Source organism: Helianthus annuus, chromosome 6 (assembly GCF_002127325.2).
Source record: "Helianthus annuus cultivar XRQ/B chromosome 6, HanXRQr2.0-SUNRISE, whole genome shotgun sequence".
Classification (NCBI taxonomy): domain Eukaryota; kingdom Viridiplantae; phylum Streptophyta; class Magnoliopsida; order Asterales; family Asteraceae; genus Helianthus; species Helianthus annuus.
Window position 1 is genome coordinate 140,697,154 of NC_035438.2, and position 2,915 is coordinate 140,700,068.

The following is a 2,915-nucleotide window of genomic DNA, read 5'->3' on the forward strand; positions in this document are numbered from 1 at the left end:
TAAGGCCTTGTCCAGATCCTATGTGACGCATGCATCCTAGCAGTCATTCAAGTATCAACACCTGAAACATATGTAAAAACTTAGTCAGCAAAGAAATGCTGGCGAGTACATAGGTTTTATAGGAGTGTCGAATTCATGGCTAGTTTAAGTGTTGCAATACTTTATTGAAAACTTTGTTTTGAAAATAGTATAATATTGCAACTTAATTGACCAACTCGAATCAAGCGGGTTATAGTTTATAAAACCTCGTAGCCATGATTCTTAACCCAAAAACATTTGCTTTTGAAAATCAACTTGTAAAACATCTCGTAAAAACTCGTATAATTTATATCTCTTAGAAAAACATCGTTGTGTGATATTGTTTCAAAATCGTTTCCTCGGTGAGCTAAATAACGACACGCAATGTAACATGATAGAAGCACTTATATATATAAGATGTACCAGCGGCGCATCTACCATGATACTATCATACTACACCCGCCCCATTAGCTAATTATTGCCCAAAACCAATCGTTTAATTCGTTTACTCGTTTCACCTCGTGTATCTCGTTTCGAATCGTTTAACTCGCCTCAAAATCGTATTCGTTTTAATAGTGAAACTACTTTTGGTCGTCTCGTTAACAACATTCAAACCTGTGTGACTCGTTTATTGTTCAACTCGTTTCGTATTAACAAACCACCAAAGGGTAAGTTAACAATCATCAGATTCAGTCGTTACCCACAACCCCCACACATAACCATGGGTGCAGTGCAATAACGGGATTTGTCAGATCCTATGGTACCATAACCTAATACTGGTCGGCTTGATCAATGCTAATGAATGTCATTCGTTATGTAATTACAACCAACAAGTCGTGTACACCTTATCGAAATCGTTATTAGTTTTGTATAAACCACCTTAATCGTTTTTGAAATCATCGTTTAAACTTTGAAATTTGCTTTGTACATATGAATCACCCCAAAACAATTGAAAACAATAAAAGAGGGGACTATGTACTCACCTTGGGTGCGTTTTTAAATGTTAACACAATCCCTCAAATTGTTTATGCGTCCTAAATAAAGTAAGGATGATTTTAATAATCAAAATTCACATAAATACCGAAGTTTCTCCGATACTTAGAATTTTCACATAACTTTGAGTTTTCTCGAAAAGTTATTATTTTTGTTTATTTTGGTGTATTTGTATATATACATATACTCAAGCGTAATATGCATAATCTTGTCAACACTAACACATCATCATACACATATTGTAAAACACATAGCACATTGTGACACATTAAATTTACTTATGAACAACCCATTCTAGTTATGTTGAAAAACACTTATTTTAGCGTTTCGGTAACATTTTTGGACGTCGGAAGCCACGTATGACTAAACGAACACCAAGTAAACTTAATATAAGTTAAAATACTTATTTTTTTTTTACTAAAATATCAGTTTGGTTACTGATCAAAAACAGTTTAATAAAAATCCTCCGAAAAGGCGATTTTTAACCGTTTTACCGCATAGTTTTGCATCAAACGTTACCCGAACCATCCCAAATCGAAACGACTTGAAATTTTGACACAACCCATGTTATTTGCTGAATAAAATAATGGTTATACTCACAATAGTTCAGGTCTTAAATAGAGCATATAAATCATTCAAATTTCACATATTTTATCACTTTTTAAGCTATATGTACAACATGCAATGCTACCAAACCTATGTCAAAGTTTTATGCCATTATATTACACCAAATAATGTTATTTTTAGTGCTTGTAACCTGATCTAAAACAGTTTTTGTCATATAACCATTTTTCATCATCTCTTGAGCTTTAAATCGACATATTCCTTCATGTACAAGTGCCTAAATCATACTATCATAACATCAACATTTTATGTTAATCTAAATGCATCAAATATATGATATATTCAGATTTATTTGCTGATGTATTTAAGCATTTAACATATCATACATAGATCATCAATCACTTGCATTTAAACTATTATTCAAGAACATGCAACAACATAAACAAGTATTTAACAAGAAATCGAACTTCAAGGCTCATACACACACATATATATGTACGGTTATACATACATATATATCACCACCATTTTTATTTGTTTCAAGACCCATTTCTTTTAGATTTCAAGTTTAGTGAAAAATTCCAAGATTCAAGATTCAAGAAAAACTTCCAACCATCTAGCGTACTACGCGATCTGTTCTATCAATTCTATTACATGACTCGATACAAGACGAAGTTAACAGACATTTATGCATCAACAATTCACAATATCAGAAGTTGGTGACTATGTGCTTTGAAAAAGACAACAATTTAGGCCACTATTGGAAGTCAAATTGGAGAGATCTCGACCTCAAAGAATTTTTGAAAGAAGAACGCCACAATGAACAAATGAATCAGAAAATGGCTGACGCTGCAAAGAGAGCAAAATCGAAATTGGGAATGGGGCAATTTGATACAGATCAAACTCCAATTAAAAAGGAAGAAAGGAAGATTCCCAGATGGTCAAAATTATTAGATGGTTGTAAAGAATATTGTGTATGGTGGATAACGAAAGGAAGATTCGAGCGACGAGAAAAGTTAGCGCAATGAGAAGCGGAAAGGAAGCAGAAGCAGAGAGAGAGAGAGAGAAGATACAACAAGAAGGATTAATGAAGACTATACAGGAAGACGACTACAACTACATCCAAGGGGGAGTCTGTGAATGTACTATGTCTGTAGCTTTCGTCTTGTATTGAGTCTTAGTTTATCTTGTTTTGTGTCTTTGTATTGTTTAATGTATGTTTAGAATGATATCTGTCATGAAACAAGGTTTTGGTATGTGTAATAGTCCATCCGGACGGATGGGCAAGTATGGTTTCGGACGGATGGCCAACATCTATAAATAGATGTTTGGCTTCTTGT